This window comes from Hemicordylus capensis, chromosome 6 (genome assembly GCF_027244095.1).
Source record: "Hemicordylus capensis ecotype Gifberg chromosome 6, rHemCap1.1.pri, whole genome shotgun sequence".
Classification (NCBI taxonomy): domain Eukaryota; kingdom Metazoa; phylum Chordata; class Lepidosauria; order Squamata; family Cordylidae; genus Hemicordylus; species Hemicordylus capensis.
In genome coordinates, this window is record NC_069662.1 from 69,346,318 (window position 1) to 69,363,793 (window position 17,476).

At 43.1% G+C, this 17,476-nt stretch overlaps 1 protein-coding gene across 11 annotated transcripts in view; it reads left to right on the forward strand.

Annotated features, from left to right (window-relative positions):
• Nucleotides 1-17,476, forward strand: part of LOC128329859 (poly(rC)-binding protein 3-like) — a 469,417-nt gene that overhangs the window by 225,570 nt on the left and 226,371 nt on the right. Inside the window, exon 1 of one of the 11 annotated variants that reach the window (XM_053261683.1) lies at nucleotides 17,036-17,054. The exons of the other annotated variants lie outside the window; for them this stretch is intronic. The gene's annotated coding sequence lies outside the window, so the exon portion shown is untranslated. Of the gene's footprint in view, nucleotides 1-17,035; nucleotides 17,055-17,476 lie in introns of those variants that run through there. 11 annotated transcript variants of the gene reach the window in all.

Sequence of the window (17,476 nt, forward strand, 5' to 3'; positions counted from 1 at the left end):
TACATTGTAATTAGTGTCTCTTTAGTGTCTGTTTACAGATTTGTTGAATTATGTATATTTTGGATATTATTTGTTTGATATTGATTATATATAGATCCTCGTACGGACATCAGATTATGAGATTACCCAGTAAAAGTAAAAGTAAGTTTATGAGATCACCCAGTTTTCTGAGTGTTTGGCCATGTCCATGTGTGTCCTTGTGTGTCCCTATCAAATTTGCAATGCCTGGACTCAGGGGCGTAACAAGGTGGGAGTGGGCCCAGAGACAATATTTTAAAATGCCCCCCGCCCTCACTGAAGCATATATATATATAAATATATATAAAGGTTTTGTAAACTGTGGACGATGCAAGTCATTTAATGGTACTAGAGAAAGACATGCTGTTCTGGTAGCTCCAGGTCTTAACACTCACATCCAGGAAGGAAGGCAGCTATGCTCTTCCAAAGACTGGAAGAGGGAAACTGCAGTTCTGTACACACGTGTTTGGGAGAGTAAGTCCTATTGAGCCGAATGGGTTTTACTTCTGAGTAAGCATACTTAAGATCATGCTGCAAATCTTGTGAGCCAAATGCATTTTCCTATGTTCAGGGAGGGGCTGCTAAACTGGAGCAATGAAGCTTCTGGGTAGCTCAATTCTGATCCACCGTGTGTCATGTCACAAGATTTTAGGCTTCTCATGAGCTCTCCACACATGTGGGGAACTGTGTGGTGCACTCACTGTTGCTCTGTCTAGTCTAGTAGTGACTGGTGTCAGACACCTCCCTTCACCCAGAACCCTCCTCAGCCAACCTGCAGGGGGCTCAAGTAATCACTCCCCCACACACACACCTCTGTGCCTGTTTGTTTGAAGTCTTCTTATCATAGTTGTTCCTGGGCACAACAGGTCTTGGAAGGGAGGGTTTCAAAATAGAGAGACTGAAGGGACTGGGTGGGGAGCTGCAGAAGGGCTGCTAGAAAGGACAATATTAGGTTGAAGTACAAGCCCCGCAGAGAAATATCAAATTGTCCTTCTTTTAAGGGACATGTTTCTCATGACTGAAGGAAACATATTTGATCTCTCACACACATACGTGTGCACACACTGCACAGAATGTAACAGAACATCCCTCTTTAGCCCAGCAAGCTCCAAACACCACATGCCCACCATGGCTCTGCTCCACCACCCCACACAGCTCCCTGAACACTCCCCATACACTTGCTCCCTCCTGCCATGGAAGTGATGCTGTTCCTGTGACAAACTCAACAGAGCAGCAGCAGGCAGCCTCCTGCCTGCTGCTTGCCTGAGTTGACAACACGACAGCACAGCAGACAGAGCAGGGAGAAGCAAGGGAAGCCCGACGTCCCCACCCCCTCCCCGGCTCTGACTCGATTGGTTAGCTAAGAGCAGCAGCCTGCCTGGCTCCTCAGGAAGGCAGGTTATTACAGTGCCTGTTGATCCAGCGTCCTAGTGATGTTTGCAAAATGAAGAATTAATTAATCATTTCTTATGGTATACACACTGCCTTGGAAGTCCCATTGGACGAAGCAGGGCTACTGAATCAGCATGCATAGGATCGGGCTGCAAGAGAGCTTTTTGTTAAAGGAATATGCATTTCAGTGTACAACCACTGGCACTAGTCTCTGGTTAACAAGCGAAGAAAACAATCTTTAAGAAAAATAAGCAAAACCTACTTGTGACCAACCACACCTCCTTGCAGTAAAGTAAAAAAAAAAAAAACCTGACCTCTGCCGTTTTCAGTGCTTAAGGGCTCAGGCTGGGAGATTGAAAGCCAAGCTGAGGGGAGCGACGGGGTCCACTGAATCACTCCGCGCTCTCCATCCCCCACTCTCGAGGTCAGAGAGTGTGTCTATCACTCAAACAGAGATAAGGAGGTGCATGTGGGCTTTTGCCCCAAGTTCCTGATGCAGACATTTGAGGAGGAAACTTCTCCCCACCCTCCCATTAAAGCCACTGGGATCAGCATCAGCTAACTTGAGGGCTCCATGTCTGTTGTCTCTGTCTCTCCTCAACACGCACAGCAGCCACCCTCCCTGTCTACTCTTGGGTAAATTTTGCAGCATGATGGGAAAGGAAGTGCACCTCAATAAACTGGGCTATGGGCGGAGAAGTTCACTTCACTCACGCTGCGACTTATTTGCTCTGCTTTGCCAGCGTGCTGCTCCAGTCCAGTTGATCACATGACTCTTTTTCACATGGCACCGCCAGCCAATGGAGGAGGGCCAGGACTGGGGAGGAGGAGGAGCGAATAACAAGGGCGAGGCAAAGAAGGGTGGAAGAGGGAGAGTCAGACGGAGGGAGGGAATGTGGCGGAGGAATGCAGGATCAATTTTAGAGGATCAATGCAACTGAGGGAAGACCAGGGAGTGTGCGGCTGGGGGAGTCAGTCATGTGACTTGCCTCTGGGGGGCCCCCAAGGCAGTGGGCCCCCAGACAACTGCCTCCCTTTGCCCGATTAGAGTTACGCCCCTGCCTGGACTGATTTGAGCTAAATCTGATACATAGAGACACATGATGGGATAATTTGTGATGATGTCTTCCACTTGAATTCAAGATGGCAGATGCGTGAAATGATGAAAATGGGCTAATGTTATCCACCTAACTGACTGGAAGCAAATCTGGAACAGTTGTAGGGAAGCCTCAATGGTGTCATCCATGATGATGTCATCCAGCCCAATTCAAGATGGCAGACACATGAACATTTGAGGTACAACTGGGCCAAATTTGAGGTGCAACTGGCCTAACGCTGAGATGTCAAACTGACAACTCTTCTCATCTTCACAGAATGGGACTCTTCCAAGCCCCAAACTACCCACTTCCTATCATGTGCAAGTGCCCATAATGCCTTGTTGCTGTAGTAGTTTTTTAAGATTTGCTTTTGTTTTTAGTGTGCGCCCTAGTCTAAACTAAATACATTTTGCTCTTGATTGCTCTGTAGTCTTCAAACCCTTCAAGTATTATTGTACTGAGTGTTGTTGTACTTCCACCTGTAAGTGGAAGCAACTGTGCAACGCCCAAAGAAAAAGGCCAGGTTGGCATGGGCATCATACAGTGCCAGTTGCAACTTGCAGCCTACTCAAGCAGCTGCACCCCAAGGAGCTGAAGCTACAGAACTATTTGGCTCCTGGCGTGGATGGATACTATGCTACCTTAATTTCCTTCCTTGTAGTCTGCTCCACATGTTTCCCTTTTCAAGCACATATCCTGTGAAGTGCATGTATCCTGTGAAGTGCAGGGCTAAGCACAGCAGAAGAAATGCTCGTGGATCCCATGGCTGGGTGGGTGGACAAATGATTGCACCAGTTACCTTTTGCTGGATGTTTCTGGTCTGCGGTTACCCAGGCACTTGAAGCTGCCTGAACTACGATGTAGAAAAGGAAACAGTAGTTCCTGGCTGGCTGCAGGAATGTGGCTTGGTTTTAAATTTGGAGGGAGAAACACCAATAACCTGCTCTATGCTGATGACACCACTCTGATAGCTGAGAATGTGGATGATCTGCAAGCTCTAGTGATGAAAGTCAAGGAGCACAGTGAAAAAATGGGACTATGACTAAATGTAAAGAAGACTAAGCTAATGACAATAGGTACAGCAACCAACCTTAGAATTGACAATGAAGACATTGAAGTAGTGGATAGCTTCTGCCTTTTAGGATTGAACATCCACAATAAAGGATCCAGCAGTCAAGAAATACACCACAGACTAGCACTTGGTAGGGTTGCAATGAAGGCTTTGGAAAGGATACAGTATTTAGATGCCATGATGTGTCTACACCTACAGATTAGAATCATTTGGACAATGGTTTTCCCGAGACACTCTATGGATGCGAAAGATGGACTTTGAAGAAGCAAGACAGAAAAAGCATTGACGCTTAAACTGTGATGCTGGAGAAGACTTTTGAGGATACCATGGACATCCAGGAAAACAAACAAATGGATCATAGAACAAATCAATCCAGAATTTTCACTCGAGGCACAAATGACCAGGATGAAACTATCATACTTTGGACACATTATGCGAAGACCCAGCTCCCTTGAGAAGTCCATAATGCTGGGAAAAGTTGAAGGAAAGAGAAGAAGAGGACAATCATCAGCAAGGTGGATGGACTCGATTATGACAGCAATGAATGCAGCACTGAGAGACCTTAAAGGCCAAGTTGAAGACAGATCATCCTGGAGAGAATCTATCTATGTGGTTGCTAAGAGTCGACACCGATTTGATAGCACTTAATCAATCAATCTCTGCTCACTAACGTATGTTTGTGCCTGCAGGTAGGGATGGGAACTATGTACTAGCATAGTCTGGTCACACTAGCAAGTGAATGTGGGTTTGGGAAGGTAGTACAAAGATTGGTGTCACCTTTAGGGCAAAAGGCAGTTTCTATGGAACAACCCCTCAGGGTTGTGTGACCTGGGGGTGGACTTCCTTTGGGGTGTGGTCTAGGTCACCCACTCAGACCTTTGAGGTTTGGCAGGGGTGACTCTGCCCACTCCTTGTTGACACTAGAAACTGTGTGGCAAGGAGGCGGCTACAGCAGTCAAATGGCTGCTGGCAGCCTTGAAACCCAGTTGCTTCATCCAGCAAGTGGGGAAACAGCCTGCATTTGGAGGCTACCCTTATGGAGGGAAGAATTACTCACACTCTAGTTATATGTTAACTGTTGCAGATCCTTATAAGTTAGTTAATGAAGTTCAACCCATCCCATCATTCATATGGGGCAATAAAAATTCCTGAGGTCGTTTATACAATCAAAAACGGTTCTACCGAGATTTTGGAGCTATGTGTGTTCCCAATTTTTGGTTGTGTGGAAGCAAGGTAAGGGGAAAACCTGGGTAGAAGTGATTAGGTAGCTTTTTCTCCTATCTTGCTTCCACACAATCATTTCTACCCTGGTTTTTCTCTTGCTTCCACACAACCAAAAATTGGAGCACAGATAGCTCCCAAACCTGGGTAGAACATAGTTTTTGATTGAGTGAATGATCTCCCTGTATAGCAAAATGAACAAGCAAATCTACAAGAAAAAATTAAAGAGAAAAGTTACCAAAAGGCTTTCATTTGCAATTTTTGATTTGAAAAAACTTTGGTTAACATTTGTTCTGTCTGCTAGAAAGTTAATTATTTAGACTCAGAAAAAGAACAGGTACAAATTACCACATTCTGTCAATTTACTTGTTAATAGTTTCTTGCAACCACAGACAGTTCTAATTGCCAGGTTTTGTGGATTTGGAGCAGCTTGCTTCTGCCAGTAGTAGGCCAAATTCTCCTTTCTTGTTGGGTGACATATGGGTGGTTCTGCTAGGAACAAGAAAAGCTTTGAGGCAGGACATTTGCTTCATCCTGCAGCAAATTGCAAAGGCTATTCTGTGAATGCAATAATTCAGTCCCTCATCTCAAAGTTCCATTACCTCAAAGTCAAATTTCAATTGTTGCTGAACTGAACATTTGTGTGAGCCAGTGTGATGTAGTGGTTAGAGTGCTGGACTAGGACCTGGGAGAACCGAGTTCAAATCCCTATTCAGCCATGATACTAGCTGGGTGACTCTGGGCCAGTCACTTCTTTCTCAGCCTAACCTACTTCACAGGGTTGTTGTGAGGAGAAAATTAAGTATGTAGTACACTGCTCTGGGCTCCTTGGAAGAAGAGCGGGATATAAAATGTAAAATGTAAAAAATGTAAATGTAGTGTAACTAACACTACCAGGACCATAGAGAGAGGGGGTATATATAGGGAACTCAAGGGAGAAGGCTACAACTGTTCAACCATATGAATTAAGCATGATATATATGAATGAAGCGGAATTAAGTGTGGTGTGTTTCTAACACATGAATTGTGTAACCATCTTGAGTTGTTAGTCATTTTTCCACATGCCACTTCAAGACTTGGTAGCTATTATTTATTATTATTTATTTAAAATATTTATTATTTATTATTTATTTAAAATATTTATTATTATTTATTTAAAATATTTCTATACTGCCCAAAACTTGTGTCTCTGGGCAGTTTACAATTAAAATAATTTTAAAATTAAATCATTTAACAATTAAAATCATTTAAAACATTAAAACATTTAAAACCCAGTATTAAAAATATTAAAACTATAAAGCCATTTAAAAGCCTGGGTGAATAAATGTGCCTTCAGTGCCTTTTCAAAAGTTGTCAGAGATGGGGAGGCTCTTATTTCAACAGGGAGTACATTCCAAAGTCCTGGGACAGCAATGGAGAAGGCCTGTTCCTGAGTAGCTGCCAGACGTATTGGCAGCTACCGCAGACGAACCTCTCCAGATGATCTTAACAGGCAGTGGGGCTCATGGCGAAGAAGACGTTCTCTTAAATACCCAACTATTATTCCTGAATTATGAGACAGTACAAACAATAATCAAAATCAAAATAGGAGGCATTCTACTCTGGTTTACATGAATTGTGTGAACTTGCAAAAATCCCTCCAAGTTGCTCAAAGCAGGGTAGCCCAGCCTTTGTACCCTGCTCTTAACCAAGGTAGTAGGAGATGAAAGCTCTCTTACCTTGCTTTTCTTCCATGCTTGCAGCTTAATTTTTAGTTTCATAGACTTGCTGACCCAGCCCAGGAAATTCACAATTAAGCTGCTCGTGTGCTGCTACTGGAGTCGGAACTCTCTAATCCTCTAGCCATGCCTCAGTCATGTGAACAGGTCTCATGTGGGCACACCTGGAGATGCAAGAGTAATGCAAAATAGAGACTTTAATTCAATGCACTTGATATGTATAATTAGCAAGCAACTACTTTTTTGTTTTCAAAGACTTAGGCTAGGAAAGCAAGCTTTTTATTTAAAAAGTCAAGAAAAAAACCATTTTGACAAGTATAGAGAAAGTTACAGGAAAACATGGAGAAGAGGTGAAACATATGTTTGTCCCAAAGTTATCCTGATTAATACAGAGAAGAATAGTTTTGCATTTCTCAAAATAACATCTTTGTTACCTATTCCAGACATAAAGATGTAGGACAGCCAGCTTCCCTGAGGTGATTTCACATCTTTGCTAGTCATTAGCAGCACACAATTTTAGAAATGAAATCTGTGACCCAGATAACGATTGCCCAGCTGAAAGCTGTGTCTGCACCAACCTATTGTTCAGGTGGCCACAAATATGGTTGCCAATAGCAACCATACAATTAATTTTGGTGAACAGTAAGAGAAGCCTCTAGTACTCTCTGCATCCCAGGAGTACCACTTGTTTAGAAATAACCTGGCAATAAAGAGACAGTGGGCACTTGTACATGATCAGAAGGGGGTGGCTTGGGACTTCTTCCAAGCCCTTATTTCATCTTGGACAGACAAGCAGAGCTTCTGTTGGGCTCTGCAAACCCCGCTCCTAGACGAGCACTGCAGTGGTAAGCTTGGAGCCAGGAAGGCCTCCAAGAATCAGGAGAATCTTCCCACAGTGCACCACATGGCCAGGAAAAGGGGAAACCCATGATATCAGCAGCTGCACTCCGGGCCACGAGGAGGAAGTAGGTGGGGCTAGCCTCATTCAAGCCACTTCAAGCAAGTGATCATAGAGTCGGAGAGTGGGCTGTGCAGAGTGGCACATTCACACAGCACAGCCCATCCAGCTGCAGCACTCTCTCTCAAAAAAAAAGAAGGGAAAAAAAAGGAGGCCAGGTGCTGGCAACCTCAGACAGAGCAGAAAGCAAACTCAGGGCCCTATAGGACCCTGATCTACATTATCCTCGGTTAAGACCCAGCTGCTACTATATCAGGCAGCAGCAATATAGGAAGATGTGGAAAGGCATCATCTCCTACTGCACGGGAGGAGGCAATGGTAAACCCCTCCTCTATTCTACCAAAGAAAACCACGGGGCTCCTTTGGCCCCAGCAGTCGAAATCGACTTGATAGCACACTTTATCTTTACCTTATTATCTTTACAATACTCTTGTGAGGAACCATGAACAAAGGTGCAGTGTGATTTCTGGATTGACACCTTTGCACTCAGCAGTTCCCTGATATAGTTTACAGCTAATCTAAACACTGAGGTGTAAAGGGTTAGCCACCAGTGGCAACCATGACGATTTTAAATGAATTGTTTATTTATTTATTTTTTAAAAATAACTACATCACTACATAGAAAAAACCTCTAAACATGTAGCTAGAGAAAGAGAAAGAGATAGAAATAGAGATAGATGCAAGTTATAGCCCTCCTGCTGGTGCATTGATCTACTTACATTTAACATTTCTTAGGATATCTCTCCAGACATTCATTCCTGAGAAACAGAGACTTCATTAAAGAACTACTTATTTGTCCAAGCAAAAACTAAAGTTGAAGTGGCACCCAGTTAGGGACATGACTAGAACAAAGTTGGGACTGAGCTGATATTTCAGGGGGAAGGTTTGTGCTGACATCTGCTAATAAGTCACAATAAGGAGAAATGCTGACAGTGCATATATGCTTTATGCCCTCAGTAACCCCAAAGTACAAGTCGGCTGATTAATAGATACACTCCAGTTCAGTCCATTACTTGGAATTGGATGCAATTGATCTCTGTAGAATTTTCTTCTCTGTAAGTCGCTTCTCTGTAAGTTTAAAATAGTCAAACATTAAACTGGTGATTACCTAAAGGACCCTAAATGGCAGGGACCTAGTGTACATCTCCACCCCTACCTTCCATTATAAATGTTGAGATCAACTGAGAAAGTCTTCTTAAGCTAACCATCAATACGCCAAGTAAGTATAGCACAAAGAGGCAATCTTTGTGACAGCATCTGAATTCTGCAATTCCATTCCCCTGGAGATTTGATAAAGTGCAAGTCTGGATGTCTGCCAGAAGTAGTACAAGACCTTTAAATTCACTTTTGGTAGCCAAGAAAAGAGTGGCGTGAAGATGTGTGATTAGAAATCTATGCCCTGGAATGGGGCAGAATATAAACTTTTTTAAAAAAGTGGATACACTTGTACTTTGTAACTTTGTTCAGTTTTCCACAATAACTGATCAGGCTGTTCATGTTCTGCTTAGTATTGATTTTACCTGTTATTTATCTCCTGAAGCATATAAAGGGTTTTCCCTTAAAAAAATGTATCAGTGAACATATTTAATTGACCGGAAACACTCCCATGTATTTAGGCAGCTTAATCCTCAATAGCAGTTGAAGCCCTGTTGAAAGAGATGGTAATAGAAGAATTGGTTGAAGCACTCATGTGGGGAGCTTGTCACCAGCAGCCAGGGGACAAGGTCCTTCTGGCGGCTCCTTTCATTGATTTATGTGCACACGTTAGTGCATGTGTGACCAAGCCATGCACCCTGCATCCACAACAGAGGCAGGGGGCATGGCCTGTGCTGGGATGGGGCCATTCAGCCATGGCACCTTAGCCCTGCCCCCTGCATAGTCACACCCCCTGTGCCCCATTTCCAAGTTTCCCCACCCCCACCAGCGATTCAACGAACCATTGACTGGGGTGGCAATGGGGTTAAATGGCCCTGTCTGGGCACTGACCATGCCCGCTGTGTCCAATGTGGATGCAGAGGGAGTGGCCGCTAGAGATCCTTTCCAGCCAGCATTTCATTGAGACACTGGCTCAGCCCTCCCCCCCGCCTCGCTAAGGGCAGGGCAGGGGGGAAAGCCCTGAGCCAGCCAGCGTTGCAATGAAATGCTGGATAGGGAGGGGCGCTGCTCATGCTCCCAGCTGGTGAACTGGTCAGGAGCAAGGGGGTGCCCTGGGTGAAGGGATGCCTTGGCGGTCCCCCAGACTCTGGTGGCTAAAGGACACCCCCTCCCATTGTCCCCATGCACCACAGTACAGGGTGCTTTCCAGATGACAACTTCAAATTGCTTTGCTGCGTATAGGCTTGGTGCGCGTTTGTACGATCTGGATTTTGACACCATCTTGCATACTGGAACAGTAAGCTGCTGTTCACACAACCACAGACTCTATTCAGATCTTATCCTGATATTTCAGGTTTAAAGCGTTATATGTGCGCGGTAAAATAGTAGCTGATTTTTTTGTTTTGAGAAAAGTTTGCAGGCTTGTTCCGCCTCTCAGCTTTTGAAATTGGCCTTGCCCCATTAGGTGCCTGAGTCTGAAAAGCGGACGGACAATCTCTCTCCTCCCCCTGAAGTCACACAGGTAGCAGATTTTACAGTAATTGTATCAGTGCACTCCAATAGCTCATTGTTCCTTTCCCTAGTGGGCTATACAAAACATTTGTGGCCAATATAAGAGGTTACATAAAGAGCTTATAATAGCATTTACATTTATATACTGCTCTATAGCCGGAGCTCTCTAAGCGGTTTACAATGATTTATAGCATATTGCCCCCAACATTCTGGGTACTCATTTTACTGACCTCGGAAGGATGGAAGGCTGAGTCAACCTATAATGTCCTGGGTTGTCTGGAAACAGAAGCAAAAGTTCAAGTGGACAGTACAGTTAGCTATGTTCCTGTAACACTGAGTGACTTTGTTCCAGACAAAATGAACTGTAGGAAAGGTGATACAGTGCCAATTTGTCTGCAGCTTTTCTAGGAGACTACATTCCATTTGGTATTATCATTTGGTATTATCATATGTGAAGTAACATCAGTATATTTCTCCTGGGCTCTTTCCAGACAGCAAGGGAGGAAGGGGAGTAAAATCTGCCAGCTAATCCTAACCAGCTCCATAACATGAATTTTTAGGAATTTTTATGTGTTGCAGATTCTCAGTTGTGAAATGACTTCTTCATAGGATTGTGAAACAACTTCTTTCCTATGAATAAGTCATTTCACAACTGAGAATCCACACATAAAAATTCATAAAATATTTACCCCTGGCAGTGATGGCAGAAGAGTGAGCAAAATGGAGATTGCTGGAGACAAAATGGAGGCTTGAATCACCTAATTGATTCAAGCTCAAATTGAAGGTGATTTGATTTGACCTTGAATCTGGTAAGAATCCTCAGGGGTGATTCAATTTGACGTCAAATCATTTGAATCACCCAGGTTCAAGTTGAATCTATTTGGCCACGAATCAATTTGAACATCCCTAATACTTTCTCCAGCCTCCTATGTTTCAAAAGATTAACATGCCATTTCTTAATAGGTGGATCTTTTTAATAGCACAATATCCCAATTTTTCATTTGTTGGCCTTGAAAATTAGTCTTCATTTGCTCACATTATTCTCCATGTACCTTGATTGAAATTAATTTCATACTCACCATATTGTACCTAACTTTGATCCATATCGAGTTGTTCTCATTCGCTACTTGGCTTATTGATGGGTTTCCCTTCTTTTCTCCCTTATGGCCCTACTATGCTTAATTAACTCAAAAGGAATGTATAACCTCACAACATTTGTGAGATTTAATGGCTCCAGAATATCCACCATTTGCTCTTTAAGAGAACCATTCCCTGTCCCCAGTTCATCCCCATTTAATGATCTCATTTAATGATCTCTATGAAATTCTATTCTACGTGCACATGCTATGAGATTCACATTCTATTAAATAATTCATATGTGTCTTCCCCCTCTTTTCTAGTAATAGGAATGAATTCTGTGAATTTACAGGAGGGGTACCTGTAGTTCACTTTGGCAGGGAATCCTCATCTCTTAACTGATTAAACTTCTCATTTCTCCTGTCCTTAGTTTTGCTGCCTTCCAAACTAGTCAGTTTGGCTCTTTACATTCTGCTAGGAATTTTTTTATCAGCACAAGTTTCTCAGCAACAGGGAAACCAAACCACTGTTTGCCCGATTCCTTTGGGGGGTTGGATGGAACCCATAGGGCCCTGCCACCTAACCTACTTTGGTCCCCCCAGCCCTTAAAAATTTGGCCAAATCTATTCAAATTCAAATTGAATTCAAGGGTAACAGTTTCGAACTCGAATCAAACCAGGCTGATTTGATCCAAACTTGAATTGAATTGCAAAAATCGACTTCTGCACATCCTTAGTAAGTATATCACCAGAACCTTCTAAGTCAGGAGTTGTCACAATGTATTTAAATATACAAAAGTCCATCATTTGGTGTATATATAATGGATCTATTAAATGTTTCATCCTCTGCACTGATGGCAAGTGATGACATATCCACGACAGAACTGCATTTCACTTTGACAGCACCATTTTAACTTCAGGATAAACAGAAAGGGCTCAACTGAGTTTATTACAGCCAGCTGAAAGCAACTGCCACTTGATAACTGCACAATAACTAACTGGGTAGTTATTGGATGTGATTAACAGCTTTCAAACAGAGGATCAAAAGGATTTATAATGGGGAGTAATTGAGCTGTCTGACTGTAACTTTAGTAAAGCCAGAGAGAAAATAGAAGGTGGAGAAGCTATCAAAGAGCACTGGTGTAATCATCTCACTCAATTGGATAGCAATACAGGTATGAAAAACTTAAATGCTGTACAAGTTTGCTGTGTTAGGAATTAAGAAAGGTATCAAAATGGTAGCCATTAGTGCAGACATAGGTGAGATTTGCAAACTATCTTAAAAAATGCTTTACAGATTGATTGCAGGAAAAGGATATTACAGTTATATAGTTCTTGCATTCAGAGTGTATCTTAATACAGTTGTACTGCAAGTTCAAAACTAAACTGATTTTTGAACAAAAAATTACCCAATCATATTGAGAAGTTCAAAGGAGAGGATCCAAGGATTCCAGCATGTGCATTCAAGTGCTTCCATGTGCTCATTACAGTGTTTGCACTATTCTGTTTTCACTGATGATTGATTAAGTGCCGTGAAGTCGGTGTCAACTCTTAGTGACCACATAGATAGATTCTCTCCAGGATGATCTGTCCTCAACTTGGTCTTTAGGGTCTCTCTGTGGTGCATTCATTGCTGTCATAATCGAGTCCATCCACCTTGCTGCTGGTCATCCTTTTCTTCTCTTTCCTTCAACTTTTCCCGGCATTATGGACTTCTCAAGGGAGCTGGGTCTTCGCATAATGTGTCCAAAGTATGATAGTTTCATCCTGGTCATTTGTGCCTCAAGTGAAAAATTCTGGATTGATTTGTTCTATGATCCATTTGTTTGTTTTCCTGGATGTCCATGGTATCCTCAAAAGTCTTCTCCAGCATCACAGTTTAAGCGTCACTGCTTTTTCTGTCTTGCTTCTTCAAAGTACATCTTGCGCATTCATAGAGTGTCATGGGAAAACCATTTTCCGAACTATTCTAATCTTTGTAGGTATAGACATGTCAAGGCATCTAAATATCCTTTCCAAAGCCTTCACTGCAACCCTACCAAGTGCTAGTCTGTGGCGTATTTGCTAGATCCTTTACTTTTGATGGTCGATCCTAAAAGGCAGAAGCTATCCACCACTTCAATGTCTTCATTGTAAATTCTGAGGCTGGTTGCTGTACCCATTGTCATTAGTTTAGTTTTCTTTACATTTAGTCGTAGTCCCATTTTTTTCACATGCTCCTTGACTTTCATTACTAGGGCTTGTGGATCATCCGCATTCTCAGCTATCAGAGTGGTGTCATCAGTGTAACACAGGTTATTGATATTTCTTCCTCCAACTTTAAAACCATGCTCATCTTCTTCCAATCCAGCTTCTCTCACTATATGTTCAGCATATAAATTGAATAAATAAGGAGAAAATATACAGCCTTGTCTTACTCCTTTACCAATCTGGAACCAGTCTGTTTCAATGTGTTCTGGCTAGACTGTGACTTCCTGTCCTGTGTATAGGTTTCTCATGAGAACAATGAGATGTTCTGGGATGCCCATTTTCCTAAGGAGATTCCACAACTTGACATGGTCAGTGCTTTCCTGTAGTCATTAAAGCACATATTGACTTCTTTTTGGTACTCTTTGGCTTTGACTTCATCTTCCTGTACTAGAGGTTATTACAAGTAGGGAATATCTTCTAGGGTATCTTGGATGTTGACATCCCTGCTGTACAGATTTTCTATATACTCCTTCCATCTCTGTTTGATCTTCTCTGAATCAGTTACTATCTGTCCTTTGGCATCATACCAATATTCTGATAGTAGTGCCTTATGTTGCATCAGATGTCATTCCAGTTGAGTGGAATATATTATGGATGTGCACGGACTGGTTCGGAGGCCATTCAACTGGCCTCTTGACCGGTCCGGACATGGGGCGGTTCGATTCGGAAGGGTTAGGGTGGGGGGTTCCATTAAGGGCGGGGGGGCTTTACTTACCCCTCCCGCCACTTTCCACCTTTGGTGCCGTATTTAGTGTAGAAATCCGGCAGCAGGATACCTCCTTGCCGCCCGCTTCAATATCCGAATGACTCCTCCATGGTTAACATTCGGGTGGCAGGATACCTCCCTGCCGCCCCCTTCAAGCCCCCTGCTGTCCCCTTCAAGCAACAGCAACAACATTGACAATAAAATCCAGCCATCCTATGTCCTTGGGAAAGACTCGATGTCTGGATAAAACAGACCAGTCAATAACACCTGTCTGGCTGTGTAAATAAATAATAATAATAATAATAATAATTTACCTGTGCTGGCTTTTTACTCTTGTCAGCATACCTGGTTAGCTCCACCCTTGAGTTTCCCAGTTTATCTTGGAAACCTAACATTCCAGGTCAGCTCGAGGCATTGCTTTGGTTCTTCCTTGCATTGACTGTCATAGAGCAGAGAAGAAAATTGCACAGTCTTAGCCTACAATATCAAAGCAGTGCCAGTATCTAGTTCTGAAATATGTTGCAGGATATTCTGCAACATACTAATACTGCAAGTATGTTGATCAGAATAGTTGCATAACGTAGGCTTAAATTTAAAATAATTTAAAATAAATAGTAGAATTTGCCATTGAAATTAAAGTAGTGCATTTTACTGTAATGAGTCTTACCAGTCTTAATAACCCATATCTTAAATTTTTTGCTCAATTTGTGCCTCCCCACCAAAAAAAAAAAAAAAATCAAGCAAAGAGTTCCTCAAGCATTCCTTCTATCTGCAGCCCTGCTGTCCTCTAACTTACCCACTGCAGCAGGCAAGCACATGATTGGTGGGGGCAGCCACTGTCCAGGAGAAGAAACAGCAGCAACTGCTTGCTTTTCTTTTCCTTAGCTGACATTATTCCTTCCCCCCCTCCCCAATCATCAGCTCATAAAGCAGGCATATGAGTGGTTAACAAAGATGGCAACTGCTGCTCCCTTTTGTTCTCCTAGGCACGCTCATCTGCTTCTAGCTGCCCTGCTCACTGCTCGCTCATAGAACTAACATCAGGTGTTGGCACCCGTCAGCAGTTGCTGAGGGGTCAGAGGGCATACTGCCAATCTCTGACGGGCTTTGTGACAGAGGAACAAGTCTCAACTGAGAGTCACTCTGCCCCCACTTCCAAGGCATTTCTGCAGCTGATGGTATTATTCTAGCAAAAGTTATCATTTTCTATTCAGAAATATTTTATCAGTCAGTTCACTTCATTTTTTATGCCACAGACACATGGCTATGGTGATCTTCTCTTTTATAGTTTAACATAAAAATAGCTGAGATTCTCCCGTGTACACCTAATAATAATCCTATTGAAGTTTGCCGTAAAACAGCTGGCATTTTATTTGCAATCTCTGTCACCCCAGGTCTAGTAAAACCCCTCACCTTATTGCTTTGAGGGGGACATGCTGCTTCTAAGTTGCCATGCTGGGAATTCAAAGTGTGTTAATATCCTGAAGGCTGATTCAATCTAACCATTGTGCGCCATTTTAAATCACTCCATCTAGGAGGGACTAAGGGAAAGAGAGGAGCTTTTTCTTTTGAACAAATTCAGCTATAGTGATCCCCCCCTTTTATTTTTTTATAGGTTTTAATCAGCAGTGCCACAAAAGGTTTTGTCAAAATCTAATGCAAATTGCAATGGTGTGGACAAATACATAGATTATAGAATGTAAACAAAACTGTTTGTTCAGACTAATTGCTAGAGAGGTCAGTATGCACCATGCCTCCCTAACTGGGAAGGCATGGTGCATACTGTCCTCTCTAGTACCTGTCACATGGAGTACAGATATACACGATGTAAGGGCACACTTGTTGGCCACCCGAACTCCCACTCACTCCATACTCACCCAAGTCCCAAATGGTCTGGGACCATGATAGCCAGGGTGGGGGTGATGGGTGCACCACTCCTCCTAGGATTTTTTCTTTTTTCTTTAGAAAATTGGCTTTTAAAGTTGTGACCTGACAATGATAGCCTCCACTCAAAGAATTTAATTTTGTCTGTCACATTTGTAGAGCACCTAACATATGCATCTTGGTGTACATAACTTAAAAAATACAACAAACATGCAAACGGGGGGGGGATTAAAATCATTTTACAGGATAAAAACAAGTAAATCAGTTGAAAATATTTTTTTAATAATGAAAAGTCTGAGGGAACATGTATGACTAAGGGTCTTTTAAAAGTAGCCAGAAATAGAGAGACGGAAAAGAGAATTGCACTCTTTTGATTAACTGGAAGGTGAGATATCCTCAACATCATCAGTTGTCAGATGCAACTCCTTCCAGCCTCCATCTCAGTCTCAACGGTCATGTTCTGCTTGGTTTGAGGTTCTCCATGTTGCTACCATCATGGCAGCTTGCTGCACTGCAGGAGGTTTTTAAGCCTTTAGGCCACGGGTGTCACTTAATCGGGTAGAGGGATGGATTTGATTCCGATGCTCCTCTGGTGGGCCACACATAGGCTCGCACCACTTTCTGTTGCCTTGTGTCCGCCTTCTGTCTTCCTCCTCCTCCCCCACTCTTTCTCTCACTCTCTTCCTTTCTTCCTCCCTCTCCCCTCTTCCTTGTCTTGCCACTTAAATTAGTTGAATGAACTACTTTTTACACCAGAATATGCTCAGGGAAAGGTTGTGTGTGTGTGTGTGTGTGTGTGTGTGTGTGTGTGTGTGTGTGTTTTGAAGAAATCCTAAACATGACCATCATATTTAGCTGTTGTTCTCAACAGCTAATTGATATTTAACAATCAATAATTCCAAAACATCATTCCCCAATAAAAACAGAACCTTCTCCCCACTCCCTTACTCTCCATAAGAACAGCCCTGCTGGATCAGGCCCATGGCCCATCTAGTCCAGCATCCTGTTTCACACAATGGCCCACCAGATGCCTCTGGGGAGCCCACAAACAAGAGGTATGTGCATGCCCTTTCTCCTGCTGTTACTGTACACCCCTGAAACTCCTCTTAGTTCTTCCTCCTCCTTCTCTTCCCTCATTCTCTCACTCTCTTCCTTCCTCCCTTGATGAGAAAAAAAGCACCCATGCTGTCTTCTGACTTCATCTTCCCTCTTCCTCTTTGTCTCTCTTCCTCTTCTGGGTTAGTGCTTCCTGTGCTGAAGACCCTCCCATGAGGGAGGAGGAGGGGAGGAATGTGGCGGCAGCAGAGGAAGAAAGCAACCCACAGCTTCTGCTTATGAAGAAAGGAAGCAGAGTAGGTGTGGTGGGGGGGAGGGGAGGAAATGCAGTGGTGGTAGCTTTTCCCAGGACCAGGCAAGCAATGCTGCTACTTCAGCATGCAGTGGGGAGTGGTGGGGACGCAGCAATGGCTTGTCTTGG